At 37.3% G+C, this 21108-nt stretch overlaps 1 protein-coding gene across 1 annotated transcript in view; it reads left to right on the top strand.

Annotated features, from left to right (window-relative positions):
* PACS1 (phosphofurin acidic cluster sorting protein 1) overlaps window positions 1–21108 on the top strand; it is a 419530-nt gene that overhangs the window by 305214 nt on the left and 93208 nt on the right. The gene's annotated exons all lie outside the window — the stretch shown is intronic.

Consider the following 21108-nt stretch of genomic DNA (forward strand, 5'->3'; position numbering starts at 1 on the left):
TCCGCCTTCCTTTTCTCTCCAAATTACTTGAGCGTGCTGTTCACCGCCGCTGCCTTGATTGTTTTCTTCCTCACATGCTATTCTTGACCCACTACAATCTGGTTTTCGCCCTCTCCACTCAACCGAAACTGCGCTTACTAAAGTCTCCAATGACCTATTACTGGCTAAATCCAGAGGTCAATAATCCATCCTCATTCTTCTTGATCTTTCCGCTGCTTTTGACACTGTCGATCACAGCATATTCTCGATACCTGTCCTCACTTGGATTCCAGGGCTCTGTCCTTTCCTGGTTCTCTTCCTACCTCTCCCTCCGCACCTTTATGTTTACTGGTGGATCCTCTTCTACTTCTATCCCTCTGCCTGTTGGCGTACCTCAGGGTTCTGTTCTTGGTCCCCTCCTCTTTTCTATCTACACTTCTTCCCTTGGCTCATTAATCTCATCCCATGGCTTTTTTACCATCTCTATGCTGATGACTCCCAAATCTACCTTTCTACCCCTGATATCTCACCTTGCATCCAAACCAAAGTTTCAGCGTGCTTGTCTGACATCGCTGTCTGGATGTCTCAACGCCACCTGAAATTAAATATGACAAAAACCGAGCTTCTCATTTTCCCCCAAACCCACCTCCCCGCTCCCCCCGTTTTCTATTTCTGTTGATGGCTCTCTCATTCTCCCTGTCTCTTCAGCTCGAAACCTTGGGGTCATCTTGACTCTTTCTCTCCTTCTCTGCTCATATCCAGCAGATTGCCAAGACCTGTCGTTTCTTTCTTTACAACATCCGTAAAATCCGCCCTTTCTTTCCGAGCACTCTACCAAAACCCTCATCCACACCCTTGTCACTCTCGTTTAGACTACTGCAATCTGCTTTGTGCTGGCCTCCCACTTAGTCACCTCTCCCTCTCCAGTCGGTTCAAAACTCTGCTGCCCGTCTCATCTTCCGCCAGGGTCGCTTTACTCATACTACCCTCTCCTCAAGACCCTTCACTGGCTCCCTATCCGTTTTCGCATCCTGTTCAAACTTCTTCTACTAACCTATAAATGTATTCACTCTGCTGCTCCCCAGTATCTCTCCACATCGTCCTTCCTACACCCTTCCCGTGCACTCCGCTCCATGGATAAATCCTTCTTATCTGTTCCCTTCTCCACTACTGCCAACTCCAGACTTCGCGCCTTCTGTCTCGCTGCACCCTACGCCTGGAATAAACTTCCTGAGCCCCTACGTCTTGCCCCATCCTTGGCCACCTTTAAATCTAGACTGAAAGCCCACCTCTTTAACATTGCTTTTGACTCGTAACCACTTGTAACCACTCGCCTCCACCTACCCTCCTCTCTTTCTTCCCGTCCACATTAATTGATTTGATTTGCTTACTTTATTTATTTTTTGTCTATTAGATTGTAAGCTCTTTGAGCAGGGACTGTCTTTCTTCTATGTTTGTGCAGCGCTGCGTATGCCTTGTAGCGCTATAGAAATGCTAAATAGTAGTAGTAGTAGTAGTAGCTCCTCTAAGCGGATAAGAGCACTCTCCGGGTCATTGCTCTGCTCCTCTTCCTGCCGCAAGCGGGAGTCCGTCAGATGCAGGTGATAGAGAGTCGCTCCGGTTCTGTGGATCGCTCCAGTAGCTGCTGCTCTACCTCACCACACTTTCTTTATACTGGAGAACCTTGGCCTGCAGTTCTGCACAAGTTGTGCCTGCCGCTGCGGCCCTCCTGGTACGCCTGCAGCTTGCGTTTGTATGCAGCCTGTTCCTCTTCGATTCTGCTGGGCCAGGGTCTTGTCTCCAGGGATTCCCGCTCCCTTTCTTTATTCTCCAATCGCAAGCTCCGCTTCCAGCTGCAGCTCTGCCTCTGTGCTCATGGGGAGGGGACGTGCCGCTTCCCGACCTCTGCAGCAGCACAGCACCACAGCCTCCCCGTGTCCGCTCAATCCGCTCATCACACCGGCCACCGAGACTTACAAGGGCGGCCTCCAAGACTTGCAGAAGTCTCATGAGGCCACCTCTGGAAGTCTCAGCGGCCATTTTAAAGCGCGAACCGAAGAATTTGAAGGACAGGTCGGTGAGGGATGGATCCGGAGGGAGGGAGGAGAGACGGCTCGCGGTTTTTAACAACCGGCTCGCAAGTCGGAAGAAAACAACAACCGGCTCTTGCGAGCGGTGCGAGCCGGCTCCAGCACACCACTGGTCCAATGTTTGGCAGTTAAAATTTAATGCTAAGAATTGCAGAGTGATGCATTAGGGGAGTAGGAATCCAGGGAGTCCTATTTCCTAGGAGGTGAGAGGCTGAGATGTATAGACAGGGAGAGAAACTTTGGGGTGATAGTGTCCGAGGATCTTAAAGTAACAAAACAGCGTGACAAGGCAATGACTGTAGCCAGAAGGATTCTAGGCTGCATTGTGAGAGGTTTAACCAGCAGTAGAAAGGAAGTGTTGATGCCTCTGTACAAGTTGTTGATGAGTGCTCACCTGGAATATTGTGTTCAGTTTTGGAGGCCGTATTTAGATAAAGATGTAAAAAGACTAGAAGCAGTCCAGAGGAAGGCGAAAAAATAGTATTGGGCTTGCGCCAGAAGAAGTGTGAGAAGAGACTGGAAGACCTGAATATGTAAGGGACAGAGGAGATATAATACAGACATTTAAATACTTGAAAGGTATTAATATAGAAACAAATCTTTTCTAGAGAAAGGGAAATGGTAAAACTAGAGGACATGAATTGAGGTTGTGGGGCGGTAGACAGGAGTAATTTCAGGAAATTCTTTTTTAAAACAGTGTATGGGTAGAGGATGAAATAATCACATAATATAATTTAAATACAATCCTCAATTAGTTTGAAATCTGCATTAGACATCTGCTAATATATTAATTGTAGTGGATGGAAAAAGCCTCAAAGAGCTCCAGGAAAACTTCTTCAGAGTTAAAATCTCTTTATCACTGGCGAAAAAACCACTCCATGTATATAAGTGCAACAGTCTACATATGCAATGAAAATTTACAGCTTTCTAAATATAGACACAATCAAAATGCACTTATGCCTCTTCCAGCTTAAACAGAAAAGTCCCCGACCGATGTTGGCCAGCGTTTCGTGCTGCTGTCTCAGGGTCGAGACTTTTCATTCAAAGCACTATAATACTCCACGTGGAGTGGTTTTTTTTGCCAGTGATGAAGTGTTTTTAGTTCTGAGGGGGTTTCTCTGGAGTTCTTTGAGGCTTTTTCCACTCACTATCAATATATTTAACAGATGTCTAATGCAGATTTCAATCTAATTGAGGATTATGTTTAAATTATATTTTGTAGGAAATTTTTTTCACAGAGAGGGTGGTCAAAATCTGGAATGCCCTCCTGCGGGAGGTGGTAGAGACAAACTCTGTGACAGAATTCAAAATGGTGTGGGATAAACACAGAGCATCTCTAATTAGAAAATGGATGGTATAAAAAAAGCCTAAGCCTGATATCTGCATGTGTGTGGATATGTCAAGTGACACTTAGTTGGAAACTCTGGCTGTGATGAACTAGGGCTGGTACCGGGCAGACTTGTACGGTCTGTGTCCTGTATATGGCAATCCTGTTTAGGATGGGCTGGAAAGGCTTTGACATCAACTACAGTGCTGGGCAGATTTTTATGTTCTGTGTCCCACAGATCAGACAGGCTGAAGTGGACTTTGACAGCACTTCAGTAGTTGAAATGTAAGGACAAGGCAGGGCGGTCTATGTCCCAGAAATGCCAAAGAAAGACTATGATCAAGTATTTTACATCATTGTTATATCAATAATTCAAAACCCTTTCTCAATCAAAATATAAAGATTATAAAAATAAATTATGGTGACTCACTGGAAAAAATGGGAAAAACTGTCAAAAAATGCTGTTCCTAAATATCAAAATAATGTGAGCTCACATGGCATGAGTGTGCGCTCAATACCGATTGATCAAAATCTTTCATATGGTTAAACCAATAACCAATCAATGTCCAAATTTAAACCTCTTCATTCCACAGTGTCCCAAAGGAATATAAATTGTTGCTCCTTACATAATAATTATAAAGAAATATCATTCCCATCAGGGGTCTGCAACTGAAGTATGACAGTGAACCTTGGGTCTGAGAGCTCGTGACCTGCTGTGTGCCAATGATCCATTAATGGTGCTTTCTGCTTGCCTGTTTAGACAACTGAGGTGCTCAGCTATCCTCTGTTTCACATTGCGATGTTTTTTTGTCCAGTTTATGCAAGTTATTTATTGTAACAAATGCCTTTGTTATAAAGTCTCTTGTCACCAGAGAATGCCACCTACCTTTGAACCCCAGCTTGGAAGTCACAAATGTGATTGCTTATATCCTGCTTGTCCATAAGGAATTCTTCATGGACAGCAGGATAAATCAGCCATACAGTCTCTTCCAGCACCTCGTCACAGTTGAAGCTGTGTTTGTTACAAGCAAGTGAGACACATGAAGGAACAGTTGCACACACCCACAAAGCTTTCTAAGCTTTTGGGGCTCTAGGGAGGGCAGATGTGAGCCGACACAGTCATGGTAAAATGTCATCTGCATGTGACTGGTTTAATACAGTTATTTGCCTGTAGCAGGTGTTCTCTGAGAATAGTAGGCTACACCATCCAACAGAACCTGTGTGGGGCATTTTCTCCAGCACTTTTCAAGAGCTTTTCAGAATGCTTCACTACATTATTCACTAATATTTAACCATCTCTCTACCTCACGTGCAACTTCCTTCAAATCAATCACCTCACTTTCTAATTCTTCCTACTTTTTATTCATCTATATGTTACAACTTTGCCTTACCCTTCACTACCAATTATAATGTTCTAGTACATATTTTGTGTCATTGCAAGTAGTATACCATGCCATACTTTGTATTGTTGTTGAATATTTTACTGCTCTAATTGCCTCCTGCTCATGTTTGATCTATTCTTACTGTACACCGCCTTGAGTGAATTCCTTCAAAAAGGCGGCAAATAAATAAATAAAAACACATGTGCACCTGTTGATGCTGTTGCACAGGATGCCCTCAGTACATTTCAAGCTTTAGTGATGATCTCTATCCTGATGTCCTCAGAGAACACCTGCTACACATAACTTGTGTTTGAGGGACAGGTGTCTGAGCTAATAACCTGCTTGTTAAATTCAGGGTGGGGAGAAGAGGAAGAGGGTGGTTTTTGTGTGTTGCGCAGCACTTAATGATGAACTTGTATGTTTTGTTTGTGCCTTTCCTAGAGCCCTTTGATGTAATTGGTCGGATTATGCAGTACGTGGCCGGCGCCTATGCAACCCACCAGCTACCGATTGCAGAAGCTATGCTCACCTGCAAACACAAGTTGTAAGTGATGATTATCCCTCACCTGTTAGCCTGAGTGAGAAGTCTGCATAAATATATGGGCCTAAATGAGAAATGTTTTGTATAACTGAAAATCAATAAAAAACAGATAAAAAAATAAAATATATGGGCCTGATAGATGAGCCAATTAAATAACTCACAAGTTAAGTGCTGGTGCTTAACTTTCTGTTTATATTCAGTGCCACTGGCTGCTTAAAAGGGCGCCATTGAATATACTTATAAGTGGTGATGGCATCTTTCATACTTGAAAGTTTGACCTGCTGTTTCACTGGCTTAACTTATATAGCATTTGAACAGTCCATGTCTCCCACCATCTGTATATGTTTGTGCATAGAGCCTGCAGTGATGTGGTCTATACATAAAATTATGTATATAACTGGTGCCAGTTGAAAAAAGTAGCTTACGGTCAGCTCCAATGCTGACATGGGCAGCTTCGTTGACAGGTACAATCAATAAATGTAAAATAAAATGTGTGACTTTGTCCTTGAGATTTGGCATTGGCAGCACTGCTGGGAAGGGATTTATCATAGCATAGTTACCCTGAAGCTCAGTTTATCCAAGGACAAGTAGGATTGCAACCCCATATAAATTGGGTGATGCCATCTGATGGAGCCCAGTGAGGAAAAAACGTCTGTGATCTTAGAACATTTTGTGGAAGTTTTTGTAACTCACCATGCATGTTCACCACTTCTTTTCTGCATGAGGCCTCCTGAGCCTTCATTTTTCTATAACGCCAAAGACATCCTTCACCACACACTGTTCATTTTGTTAAAACATAATTTTTTTTTCATCCGCCCAGAACAGTGATTATGTCCCTCGACCAGTAGACTGATGTAGAGAAGATGACACGTTAGTAACATTACTAGTATAAGCAGAGGTACAGCCTGAAACTTGTCAGTATTTCTCTCCAGCAGATGGTGCAGGTTGAACTGGTGCAGCTGGATTTTTGCTGAGAGGGCTGAACTCCCCAGGGTTGCAGTCTGCATCTGTGGCACTGTGGTAGTCCTTTTTGGCCTGGCCATGGACTTTCTCTAGTTGAGTAAGAGGTGCCTTCATTCCAAGCCCATAGTTCTATACTTCAGTGAGTAAGCTGTCATAGGCCTCTGGGATCCCTGCTGGGGGGGGGGGGAAGGGTAGGGGAAAACACACTGTTTCTTCACGCCTCCCCCCTTAAGAGAGAGGCCCCGGACTGCGGCCTTCACAGACCACTGATCGGGTCTCGGTAGTCCAATGTCAGGGTGGTTCTGGCTCTTCCTTTCTGGAGAGGCCATCAGCTTTGCTATATTCCTTGCCCTTCCGGTGCTTACAACAGAAGTTTTTCCACACTCAGTATATGCTAACAGTTTTAGTCCTGTATGCTTCAATTTGTGAATAGTGAGAAGTATCTTCTGACAGAAACATTTATCACACTCAGCACTGTGAATGGTTTTACTCCTGTGCGTATTCTGTGGTGCTTTGTTAGCTGTGATTTATGAATAAAGCTTTTTCTACATTCAGTGCATGTAAACAGTTTCTTCCCTGAAGGGATTCTGTGCTTCTTTGACAATTTCCTGCAACTGAGACTTTTCTTACACTACTTACTTGAAACTGGTCTCTTCTGGGTGAAATTTTGCATTTCTTGTAGAGCTTTCTTCCTGGTTGAAGCTGCTGTCATAACCAGGACATGAAGATATTCGATTATCAGTGTTTTTCTGATATTCTGTAATGTTTGGCTTTATTAATACAGTTTTTCCCATATTCTATACTTGTACATATTCCAGTTTCTTTATTATTTTTCAGGGACTGCATTAGCTCCTTTTTCACACTGTAATCTTTTTCATACGTAGAGCATGTAAAGTGTGTGTCTTTTATACATGTTTTCTGTTCTAGTTTTCTCTTCTGAGTGACCGATATTTCACAGTCTGTTTGAATAGTTTCTCTTTAGTGTCAGATCCTTCTGGTAAGGTCTCTGCTAGGAGGTCAGGTATGGGCTCACTATCCTGACACTCTTCTGGTAGACTGCACACAGCTAGTACCATGGCTGTGCAATTTGCTTAGGCTTTTAACATCTACTATAATAAAACTCACCCTCAACGTTCTGAAGACAACGTTCTGAAGTCACTCAGTCACTTCCTGAAGGGTTCATGGATTCATGGTGGTGAAACAAAAAGGGGGTTCGAAGTTTCCACAAAGGTTCAACACAAAAAAGAAAAAAGTGGAAAAACACAACTTCAAGAGATCAATCCGAGACAAGGGGTGAGATGCTCCAGGAAAACTTTATTAGGGACCCTACACAGTCCGTGTTTTGGCTTTTAAAAAAGCCTTCATCAGGGGTCTATAAAATAACATAACACATATATAATTAAAATTAAATCAAATATATAACACCAAGTATAAAAACTTAATGTAAAAACACGTAATGTAAAAAATACCTAATATAAAACATTATTGATATGAATGAAATCCTCTAACTTAGAATTTAATATTAACTAAATCAATACAAATACTATTACTATATCATCAGACAAGCATCATAGAGATCAAATGGTTAATAAATAATATATAATTTGATTAGCATTATAGAAACATATTTCAAAAAGTAATATGTCTATATCACAGGCTATAATATCATTCCATGAGTCAATAGATAATTAAATAAAACGTATAGTGGAACAAATTTCTTTAAATATAAAAAACTGATAATAGATATAATGTACTAAGTAAAAAGCAATGACATACTAAAAAAAGGCATAGCATACTACATAAAAATAAAAATACAAATACAAAATATTTACAACAGATGATTTCTTAATACATACATATAAAAATAAAAGTTGAACATACCGATCAGTAGTTGCACAGAATATACTGACAGACAATGGAGCTCATAAAATGTTGTCTCTATAAGAAATTTTTGCATGAATAAAAGGAATAAGAAAAATTACTAAATGCAGAAATAATGATGAAAATAAAAATAAAAGATAAGGTAACGACCAATATCATAGAGAGTTTTTAAATAATTGTTGCATAAAAAAGTATATAGCTATATATTTAGATTATATATAAAATCCGTTTCGTAGTAACAGCATGGTGATAAACGTTACGAGCAAAAATAAGAAGTAGCATAAAAATGAATGATAAGACAAATATTAGAAAAATAAATCAAATTGGCGACGCATGATTGGGAATGAGATATAAAACCAACGTCTATACAATTAGAAAAATAAATCATAAGTTGGCAACGCATGATTGGGAATGAGATATAAAACCAACGTCTATACAAAATCATGAGATTAAAGATTTAAATTTAAATATGTAAAAATGTATATCCAAATATCTATTTAAGTCTAAAAAGTGTATATAAATAATTTTAATAATAATAGTGTCACAAATAACAAATGAAGACAAAGATCTCAAAAGAGCCAACCAATCCGGACATTATTAAGGGCCTAACAATCAAAAAAGAAAAGATAACGCTCACACTTCGCAAGGAGTGAAGAGAAAAAATAGAAAAAAGAAAAAAAGAAGAAAGGACTGCGTGTCAGCAATAGTAATGATTATCTCAAATATACTGACGTGAGAGATATAAATATATACACTTCCCTAACGGTAAACCGCCAAGGGTACTAACGGAGATGTAAAGGAAATGTTACGCTTATAATTGTCAAATTATCAAAATAGAAACAAACTAAACAATATATCGGTGATGCTGTATCAGGTAGTTAGTGGATTTAATAAAATTAAAAATAAAAATAAAAATTGCCTTACCTGAATAAAATAAAGAGTATCAACAGATTCAATTTGAAAAAGTTGGCGACAGAATTTACCCAATACTGACGTGTGAGATATAAATGAATATACATATACACATCCCTCACAGTCAAAGCGTCAAGGGTACTAACGGAAATGTAAAGGAAATGTTAAGAATTATCAAAGTAAAAACAGACAAAAAGATATATCGGTGATGTTGTATCAGCAGTCATGGTGGACTAGATGAAATTGAAAATAGAAATGAAAAAAGTGAAGAATACCTTACCTGAGTAAAATGAAATAAAAGTATTGCCTCGTACCAACGGGTTCAGTTTAAACTAGTATTGAAAAAGTTGGCGCCAAAATTACCCAATCTAAATAGCGCTGTAATGAAACGTGGATTCCATTGATAGGGTACGTAAAATTTCAAAATAATGATTGACAGGTATACTGACTAATAGAGTGCAAGTGACAGTTATATCAAACGATTATTATGGAAGCTGGTGAGTGAAATTAATGAAAATGCTGAGTGATCGTTATGTCAAACAATTATTTAAGAAGCCATTAGATAAATGCTCAAGGGTCACAAAAATAAGGAAGACTAATTGACTAAAATTAATCCGACTTAAAAGGCTCGACAGAATGGTGAATACATGTTCCGGAGGTAGCGATTAGTTATGATAATAAAGTGGTAACCAGATATTTAATCAAGAAATACTTAAAAAAAGAATTATGCATGAATACCAAAACTAATGACCGACAAAAAAACATAAACTAACTGCTTATATGAAATCATTCAAAAAAAATAAAATCAATAGCTAATGTGCAATAAGGAAGTATAATAAAGTGATCATAATGTAATAAAGACAAAATGAGGTAAACGGGCAAACTGAGACCAATTATATTCCATTGAATATCTTTATAAGTTGGAAAAACGGTCTCTCTTCGCTACTCTGTTGAAGATGTATAAAATGAAAAAATAATGGAGAAAATGAGAGAAGGAAATAATAAAAGATAAAAAATAAAAATAATAAGAAAAAAAGGGGTAAATAGTGTCCCTTAGAAATAACTGCCCCCTCAAACAAAATATTTTTTGTGTGTGTAGATACCTGAATTATTATATAATTACATTGATCAATTAATAAAAGAATTAATAAAAGATTTGGTCATATACTCCGTTTGGATTTGGATACACAAAATTAAGAAATACTACTATAAAGTAAAGATAGTAAATTGATACTGGTCGTAACGTAGTAGGGATATGAATAATACAAACAATTTATATATATACAGGCTCATAGCTAAAAATAAATGAAAAGAATAGTGGAAAGAATTTTCAGAGAAAATGTAGATATTCAATTTCCTTATTAAGACCTTTTGGAGCTACACATTCGGCTTGATATATAGCACGTTGTTCTGCTCTTAATAGTTTCTGATCAATATTTCCACCACGGGGATTTTGTTTAATGAGCCGCAACACAAAAAATTTTAAATCATCAATGCTGTGTTCAGCATCAATCCAATGTCCAACTAGTGGAGCTGATTTTATCTGCCTCCTGATGCAGCTACGATGTTCAATTATCCGAGTTTTATTTTCCTTTTAGTCTTGCCAATATAAATCATATTGCAAGGGCATAAAATCATATAAATAACATTTTCAGAATTACAATCACTATCAAATCTCAACTCATTTTTTTACCTGTGGTGGGGTGTATGAATAAATCTAACTGAAGAGAGTGGGCACAAACTGTGCAAGAGTTGCACGGTCTGTGTCCACCAAATTTGTGAATTGAAATCTTTGATCATTGGAAGAGAAGATGGAACTAAATAATTTCTTAAATTGGGATTTCTCGAAAGAGCAAAAATTGGAACAACCTCTTTAAAGCATGAATGTATCTGGACAATATGCCAATGTTTTAAAATAATTTCTTGAAAGAATGGCTCAAGGACGAGAATCTAAGAGCACAGACTAAATTCGGATTGGAATTGAATTTGACACCAGTATTCAACAGTTCTTCTCTAGTTCTCAGGCTAGCCTTTTTAAACCCTTCTGTGATACATTGTCCGGATAACCACGTTGTCTGAATCTATTTTTTAGATCTCTAGAATGTTTGTGATAGTCATCTACGTCAGCACATATTCTCTTCAGTCTTAAAAATTGACAAAATGGTAAATTATCTTTTAGTGCTCTATTGTGATAACTTGAATAATGTAAATAACAATTTTTATCAGTGGGTTTTCTATATAACGAAGTAGTGAGCCAGTACCTGTCCTTTTTAACCTTGATGTCTAAAAAAGGAATATTATCTGTGTCGAATTGCATTTTGAATTTCAAATTGGAGTCACATGTATTGATCCATTCATGAAATTGCTGCAATAGACCACTATCACCCTTCCACAGTATAAAAATATCATCTATATATCTCTTATACATTTTAACATGCTGTTTATATGGATGATCTAATAGGTATAAATCTTCGAATTTAGCCATAGAGATTGGCTATATCGGGGGCCATGGACGCCCCCATAGCTGTGCCTTTGATTTGTAAATAAAAGTTACCATTAAAATGAAAGTAATTTTTCGTCAAAGCCAATGTAGCCAAGGCTAAAATAAGCCTATTAGGAATCCGTGTATCGGTTTGCCTGTCGCGCAAAGTTTCTTCAATGACAATTAATGCTTCCAACTGAGGTATGTTAGTGTACAGTGATTCAACATCAAGGGTGACTAATAGTAAATCTTCTAAGTCACCGCTATATTCTTCCAACATATTAATAAAATGAGATGAGTCACATACATATGATCTAATTTTGGGAATATATGGTCTAAGGAAGTAATCTGTGAATATAGAAAGGGGTTCCAAAACTGAACTATTGGCTGAAATGATAGGTCTACCTGGTGGATCAGTCATAGATTTATGTATCTTAGGTAGAATGTAAATCGTTGGAACAACAGGGTGCTCTGTAATCAAGAATTGTTTTTCTTTCAGTGTTAGAAAGCCCATACTATATGCATGGTCGACAATTGCAATTATTTCGTTTTTTAAGGTGTCTGTAGGGTCATCACTAAGAGGCACATAAAAGGTAGTATCACCTAATTGTCTCATTACTTCTTGTATATAAGATATTCGATCTAAAATAACTATGCCTCCACCCTTATCAGCTGGTTTTATAACGATATTTGTATTCAATGATAGGGAGCGCAATGCTTGATTCTCATCTTTTGTAAGATTATAAAAAGGGCGTCTTTTAGTGCTCTTTTCTAATGTTGTGATGTCCCTAAGGACAACATCATAAAATGTTTTAATAGCAGGGTCACAGGGTCCAGGTGGAACCCATTTGGAATTCTTTTTCACAACAGATTTGTCAAGTTGAGTAGGTTCAGTGGATGAAAACAAATTTTTTAATCTGTAATTTTCTCTGAAACTTAAAAAGATCTATGCGCGTCTGGAATTCATAATAAGTGGAAGTGGGAGAGAAAGAAAGACCTTTTTGTAGAACTGCGATTTCTGTATCTTTAAGGACATAATTTGATAAGTTAAATATAGGTATATCATCTACCAAGGTCGGTAATTCTGCCTCTCTCCTCTTCCTCTGTTTCTTCCTCTTCCGCGTCCTCTTCCTCGAAATGATATCCTTGTTGGAATCGGTCTACATTCCTGGTAGAATCTAGTCTTTGTGGACGTGAGTTGTTCCGTTGCCAAAGGTGATCTAAAAATTAGATGTAACTACATTACGTGGTTTAGGGCTGTGAAGAGGAGAAGTAAAAATTTCATCATCCGACATGCTTCTTATTCTTTTCCTACCACGTTCTTTATTAGTAGGGGAACTATTGGAATGAGTTTGATGTACTTCCGCTTGGACTAAAATTGATTACTATTGTCAGGATTAATATTATCCATATTCCTATAACTTCTATCAGAGGTATGTAGTTTGTCTTTAACATGTGATGTCGTATGTGACTGTAATCTATGATGTGTCTGAGGGTGATATTTAATTTTAGCTAGGGCCCATGGGTAAATTGGGCCCCTTTTATAATCATTTATATCTCGTTTAAGTTTTTCCATCTTACTCTTTTTAATTTCTTGTCTCAGATTCTTACTTCTGGTGTTAACGTCTAAAATGATAGTATTAAAATTATCATCTTCTTTTCAAGAATATCAAGTTCTACCTTTATTTCTTTCTTAATGTTCTCTGCCCTCTTTTTAGCTGTTTCAATTAAAAGAATCATAAGGTCTAGAGAACATTTGTTTAAAATTTTGCACCAATCATCTAAGAAAGATTGATCGTCTTGAAAAATGGTGGGTCCCTTCATGATCCTTAAACCACGGGGAATTCTTTGTTGCTTACAATATTCCAATAAAAATGAGTGGTGTAAATCAAATTAATTGCATTTTTCTGTTTCAATATAACATTGCTATAGAGGTGAAGAAGATATTCCTATTTTTAACTTATCACAGTTTCAATTGTCAGAATCACATTTACATGTTTTACATAAAGGTCTCTCTTTGTACCCCACGTCCAAATATGATCCGTTTCAAACCAGAATAGATCTTTTTAGATTTTTTAGGAAATTACAAATTACACATTTTTTCAGAGATGCTCCAGCCACATCAGATACTTCCATTCTTAAACGTAATACAAGATGGTTTCCCCCTGGACCACCTGATCCTATCATTAGTACATTTTACCAATGCACTTTGAAAGAGGTAGAAAGTATTGAGAAAACTCATCGTCAAAAGAGTTTTATAATTGACACAAGCCGAACATTCCGCTCTACAAGATTGTCTAGAAATACACATATTGTCATTAAACCGGCGGATAAAGGAGGAGGCATAGTGATCCTGGATAGATCTAAGTATGTACAAGAGGTCAATAGACAGATTACTGATAAGAATTATATTCCATTAGAAGAAGATCCTACACATCAATTACAGAAAGAAATTGAAGAAATTACTGTTTTAGCATGTGATGCAGGTTACCTTACAAGTAAAGAAAAAGATTTTTTTAGTTCCAGCCCCAGTCATACCTACTTTTTATATTTACCTAAGATCCATAAATCGGTGACAGATCCACCAGGACGACCAATAGTCCAGGGAATGGATCCATTTTAGAACCTCTATCACAGTTTGTAGATTTCTTTTTGCGCCCATACGTACCTCAGATAACATCATATGTGAGAGATTCCACACATATTCTAAACATGTTAGAAGATTTTGATAAAGATCTACGAATGTTATACTGGTGACTCTCGATATAGATGCCCTGTATACTAATATACCTCAGTTAGAGAGTTTAGCCATTATAGAAAAAATATTACAAAATAGAACTATTTTAAGAAGAATACCCAACTTTTTAATCATGGCTTTTGCAACATATGCCTTAACTAAGAACTATTTTGAGTTTCAAAAAAATATTTACCAACAAATAAGAGGCACAGCGATGGGTTCCCCCATGGCTCCAGATGTTGCAAATTTATATGTAGCTGATTTTGAAAACAAATTTTTAGTGAATCATCCATACACATCTGAAGTAATCTTCTACAAGCGTTATATAGACGACATCTTGATTTTATGGGAAGGTGAAGAAAATAGACTACTAGAGTTTTTTTAATTGGCTTAATGGTCTAGACAAGTATTTACAGTTTAAGATACAATATGATAGGTGCCAAATTTCATATCTAGACATTCAGATCATCAAAACTCCTTATAGATTAATTACACAAGTTTTTAAAAAACCAACAGATCGAAATACCTATTTACACTTTCAAAGTTTCCACAATCGTAGTCTCAAGACAAATCTTCCTTATTCTCAATTCTTAAGACTAAGAAGATTATGCACGACCCTTGAAGATTTGAATTTCATGCACAAGAGATGTCCCAGCGTTTCATTCAAAGAGGGTATCCGATTAAAGTAGTAGAACAATGCAAAAACAAAGCAAGGACACAAGAGAGGGAGCAATTACTTACCCAAAAGAAGGAGAAGAATATTCCAGACCTAATTTGCACCTTAAAATATTCCACAATTTCAAATCAGATTAAGAAAATTATTCATAAGAATTGGCACATTTAGAAACACATACATGCTTTCAAGAGTCTCGTCCTACCATTGCATATGCAAGAAACAAAAATTTAAAAGAACATTTGGTTCCTTCAACACTTCCAGAAGAAATTTTAGGTGACACAGTATTTTTTGGACATTATCCCTGTGGGAAATGTACAGTGTGTAAACATTGTATGACTTTACAAAATTTCATACATCCAGTTACCAAAAAGACTTTTTTGTTGAAACATTCCACAATTGTACTACAACCCATGTAATATATGTAATCAAGTGTCCGTGTGAACGCCTATATGTAGGCAAAACAAAAAGAATGATTAAAACCAGGATCATAGAACACAGGTCTTGCATAAGCAGGAATATTACGACAGCTCCGTTAGTTAATCACTGGTATGAGGCAGAACATACATTAGATGATTTAAAATTCTTTATTATCAAACACATCCAACAGAAATGGAGAGGTGGTAACATAGACAAATTTTATTGAAAGAAGAACAACGCCTCATCTATACACTTAACACCGTTTCACCACATGGTCTAAATATGGAACTAGACTTAATCCCTTTTGTGTGATCATATATTTTCACATACTGTTGTTATTTATTTTTTTCTTCTTTTTTCCTCATATTTTAATCCAAGTTTTATTATCTTGATCTCAGGTAGATGTAGTTATATATACTTATTATAAAGTCATTAATCATTATATGGGAATTTTAATATATTGTTTATAAAGATCCAAAATTAATTTTTTTTTTATATGCTTGTTTGTTTTGTTTAGAATTCAATATACCGTTTTACATTCTGATCTAATGCGTTTATAGAGATCACTAGCAACAAGTTAAATGCACGATATTGAAACTACATTTTTTTTGTAGAGCATTGGGATACATGAAGAGTAATATAAGGTATTTTTAATCCTTATGAGAGATAAATTCCATTTTAAAACGATTAGTATACAATTACTTTACCCATATATGTAAGCTTTGATATGAGAAAGTAATAATAAATCATCATACATATTTTATATGATAGGACACCAGAAAAAATATTAGTAATTTATTCATTTAGTTCTATGAGAAGTTATTTCGAATCCATTCTTTGCATTAGATATATTTAGATCGATAATCTTAGATTATAATTTAAAATAATTTATATCTATACCGATCTTATTTATTTAGAAAATAAATCAAGGATTAGAACAGTATCACATTGTTAATCCCACATTTTGGATGATATCAATTTTTATCTGCCATCCAGTCCACAAGTTATTTGACCAACAAAATTCCATTTATTGAATAGTTAGACCAGTATGATTAAAACATACGCAGCACGATGAAATTGGATTTGACTCAGTTAGTCAACTTTTGCTTCATCTAAATAGCCATATACTATTGGATGTTTTCTAGGTTTATTATAAAATCAGCAAGATAATCATAGGCAATTAGTGATAAATTGGTTCTATTGCAATAACATTCAATCTCTCAGGACTATTGCAATGACGTTTAATCTTTAAGACCATCAGTTTGATTTAAATCGTGGGTCCCAATCAGCTTTTTCAATCACTCATTAGACAACTTAAATACAATGCACACACAAGTACTCATTTAATAGATACAATAGATAAGGTTTTAATGAGACTGCCTAATTCTTTTCGCTTTTTCTGTAGAACGAAGGATAATTCATTTAAATACATCATTTACATTTGCAATCTTTGCGAATTCGATCGACAATAGGGACCCACTGTCCAAGTGGCCAAACATATGCAGTGCGATGTAATTGGATTTGACGCAGTTAGTCAACTTTGCTTCATCTAAATAGCCATACACTATTGTATGCTTTCTAGGGCAATTACAAAAGTAGTAAGATAACCATAGGTGATCAGTGATAAATTGTTTCTATTGCAACGACATCCAATCTTAAGACTATTGCAATGACACTTAATCTTAAGACCATCATTGGATTCAAATCGTGGGTCCCAATTAGCTTTTTCGATCACTCATTAGACAATTAAAATATAATGCAATAACACACCTACTCATTTATAAATACAATATATAGGTTTTAATTTATTTAAATACATCATTTACATTCGCACCCATTTGCGAATTCGATCAAACCAATAGAAACTATTGTCCAAGGTGGTTCACAACATAGGAAGTGACGTAATTAGCCACAGTTTACTTTTGGCGGGGGAAATCATTTTGAAAAATGCGGATATGACATGAGCAGTGACGTGTTTATTAGATCTCACATTTCTATAAAGGAAAACGTATACGTCACGCCAGTTGATTGTCAGCGAACGCCTAGTAGCTTTGCAGCGTTCTCTAATGAGATATATATATATTCCCAGCACCAGAGTATTCCACAACGGTAAGAGACTAAGATAAAATTCAGGGTATATATATTAAATATCATATAGATTCATAGGAATGCATATACACTATGTATTGGATATTTCATGTAAAACTAGGGGTATTAGATTCTACTGAACTGGTCAAATGAATTATCGATATAGTACAACGCTAACGGGTAAAAACATAAGAATACTGAATACCATCTATAACTTTTGTTTATATATAGGCCTGTAACGGATATACTCAGCTGCATAACGAGACAAGCAATGTCTATAAGATTCCTCTTTACAGACGCATTACTTTACCCTAGAGCTTCCCGCTATATACATCATGGAAATAAGGCATCCCGACAATATTTTAAATACTAAATATCTTTTTATAAATAAATCACGTATAAGATAGTACACAATCGATACGTGATATATGACCTTTAACAAAGCACAAGAAGTTCTATAGCAAGATTGAGAATATCAACTTCCACAGTTTACATATTTCTTCCTTTGTTATATAGATTTTTACCAGACCGTACACACAGCCTTTTTAAGGTAGAGTGTTTATCGAATAAAGGTGTGTTTAAATTCAGTATTCTTCAAGGACTGATATTGCCACACAATATATACATGGTGTAAACAGGTAAATTTTAAAATTTAATTCACTCCCCCTTTTTATTCCTCAACATGAATTGTAAACTAAGGTTTTATATAACATGATTAGTTTTATAATGACCATTCAGTTGTATGATCTCATATATATATAGAATGATTAGCACATGTAGAAATTTAGAAGCTTTGATAATTGAAGTACATTTAATAAGTTTTTAAAAAATATATATCTTTAGTAATGATATGAGATCCATTGACAGATATAAATTTAAAGATGAGTTATCAAATTTTTTGACCAGCTCGTATAAATATGTATTTCACCTGTTTACTTTTTGCTTTTATATTGTATTCGGTGAGTTTCCCTCCCAAAACGTACTGCAAGAAAGCATTGGACCAATGATTGTAGTACATCTGTTTTGTTGTATATTCACTTATCTTTGTTTATAGTCTAAATTGACATGTTTTAAATTAAATTTAATTTGTTTATGTAGACTCCTGACGCAGGCCAGTTGGGCCGAAACACAGCTGTGTCGAGTCAAATCACCTTAATAAATTGATTCATTTTTTATTTTTCTTGTGTCGTCTTTTTCTGATTTTTATATTTTGGTTTTTATCTTGTTCCAGTGTTTTTTCTTATCTTGTGTGGATTTTTTTCAATTTTTCATTCCCTTTCTTTCTGTTTTTTCATTTAATTCTTAGTTTTCATTTTTTCCCACTTTTTACGTTTTTTGCGTCATCTTCGCTGTTGTTGATCAATATAACATTCGACCACCTATCTAAAGATGATAAGTGGATGTCCTCATCTTCTGTGAATGGCTCTTGTGATTGTAATAGGTCCATTAAGTCGGTTGTCTGGATAGCTCAATATATTATCCCATGGTTTGAAAAGACATGATAGGACCACTGTGGGTGAACCAAAGTCCAACAACCGCAGAAACCAAAAGGGGGTTCGAAGTTTCCACAAAGGTTCAACACAAAAAAGAAAAAAGTGGAAAAACACAACTTCAAGAGATCAATCCGAGACAAGGGGTGAGATGCTCCAGGAAAACTTTATTAGGGACCCTACACGGTCCGTGTTCTTAGCGGGCATACCCGTCTCCCGTCTCGCTGAGCTGCCGATTAGGGCGCAGATGCGCTGCCCTACTCTTCCGCCGCACTGATCACCACTTTTCTAACTTGAAAGAGAATTTTGGCGGGTGAATTAGCCGATTTTCGGGGGGATCGGGAGCGGAGCCGAATCGCGTGCGTCCGATCAGCCGCGTTGCATCATGGGACCGCCCGTGTGGCACATTTTTAACCTAATTTTTCCTCCCTTAATAGGAGAAACATAACCCTGTATTCCTTGTATTATAAATTAAACACTTTTTTTAAAGACTCTTGGATTCTTACAACAAATTATTTTCTTATGCATTATTCTTTATGTATTCTATACTGTTTATTGTAAGCCACATTGAACTCAAAACTTGTTGGGATAATGTGGAATATAAATGCCACAAATAATGTGGAATATAAATGTCACAAATAAATCTATCAGGGACAGATCTAAAAGTCTGTAGGTACCGTATTTTCGGACTATAAGACGCACCGGACCATAAGACGCACCTAGGTTTTAGAGGAGGGAAATAGGAAAAAAAAAAATTTTCCTTTTTCCTCCTCTAAAACCTAGGTGCTCCGGTACGTCTTGTCCGAATCCCTCCCTCCGAGTTCGGGATCGCCCTCCCCCCGGCCCTGTCACCACTTCTCCGTACTCACGTCACGCGATCTTCCCCGGTGGTCTAGTGACGTCGGGGCAGGAAAGAGCCCCCTCTTTCCTGCCCAGCGCGCTGCTCTCCATCCTCCTGTATGCAGCCTGACGGTCTCGGCGAGATTCAAAATGGCCGCCGAGAATTGAAGTCTCTGCGGCCATTTTGAATCTCGCCGAGACCATCAGGCTGCATACAGGAGGATGGAGAGCAGCGCGCTGGGCAGGAAAGAGGGGGCTCTTTCCTGCCCCGACGTCACTAGACCACCAGGGAAGATCGCGTGACGTGAGTACGGAGAAGTGGTGACAGGGCCGGGGGGAGGGCGATCCCGAACTCGGAGGGCGGGCGGCCAGCCAGCCAAATCTACCTTCGGACTATAAGACGCACCCCCCCATTTTCCTCCCAAATTTTGGGGAAAAAAGTGCGTCTTATAGTCCGAAAAATACGGTAATCTAAATGTCTTCAAACAAGATAATTGAATGTCTTCTAATTAGAGACCACACTTCCTATAGCTATCCACACAAATACTATACCTGAAGGTATACCGCTTCAACGACTTTGGAGCTTGCAGACGGTGTATAATTTTGTCCTTAATTCTCACCCATCTATTAAGATGTTCTAGTAGGTATATATATCCTTTACCAGATACAGCTCTCATGGGGCACCCCAGTATTCAAAATTATGTGGCCCTCAACTTGAGACTCACCATGGAGTGTGCCTGCATTTCCCTGCTTGTTGCGTAAAAAGCAAAGTTGCTAACCTGTAACAGGGGATCTCGTAGGCAATAGGAGAATGCAGCCCATACTCATCCTCCAACCCCTTAAAAAAATTTTTTGAACTCCTAATTACATCTTTGCTTGGATTTGGACTGAATAAGGAGGGCAGCCAAGGTAGTGTAGGAAAACCCACACATGCTCAGAGTGGTCCAAATTTAGACTGAGCTGGAGCAGAGCTCCAACACAGAAGGCTCTGTTGGATGACATCACCATGAAGTGTTGCTGTATTCCCCTGTTGTCTATAGAGAAACCCTTGTTACAGGTAAGCAACTTCACTTTCTTTCACGGTAGCTGCCAGACTCCAAGGCCACACCATATTGTCTTAAAATTTGAGGGAAGAAACTTCCAAGAGGCAATTGGCATCTAGATCCCACAGTTTCAGATCTACCATCAATGAGGCCTTTACTGACCTTGTTCTCCAACTAAAATGTCATCGAAGCCACTCTAGCCCATCCAGATCTTTCCAGCCATGCTCAAGGCATAGACTGTAGTAATTTGCCCAGGACTG

Source organism: Microcaecilia unicolor, chromosome 11, assembly GCF_901765095.1.
Source record: "Microcaecilia unicolor chromosome 11, aMicUni1.1, whole genome shotgun sequence".
Taxonomy (NCBI): domain Eukaryota; kingdom Metazoa; phylum Chordata; class Amphibia; order Gymnophiona; family Siphonopidae; genus Microcaecilia; species Microcaecilia unicolor.